Genomic DNA, 311 nt, shown 5'->3' with positions numbered 1-311 from the left:
CTATTGTTGCTCTTGGCCTTCCGATCCGGATTTCTTTGAATTTTATTCTCCATTCGCTTAGTATAGAAATTAAAAAAATTAAAATCTGTTTTCTACTCTGTCTTTTTTTTTTTTTGCACAAAAAACACTATTTATTTGCCAATAAAACAAAGAAAGATGAAATGAAATTGTCATTGCATCTACTAGGTTTTCTTCTTCAAGAATTCTTTCTTCCTCGTCTTCTTCTTCTTCTTTTCTTATCAATCAATCGGACCATTTTACAAAGCTGTTTTAGTGTACAACAAACAGTTATATATAATACCGGCACGATG

The sequence above is a fragment of the Corylus avellana genome, chromosome ca2, assembly GCF_901000735.1.
Source record: "Corylus avellana chromosome ca2, CavTom2PMs-1.0".
In the NCBI taxonomy this organism is placed as follows: domain Eukaryota; kingdom Viridiplantae; phylum Streptophyta; class Magnoliopsida; order Fagales; family Betulaceae; genus Corylus; species Corylus avellana.
The sequence above is the reverse complement of the archived record's forward strand: the minus strand, read 5'-3'. Positions refer to the sequence as shown.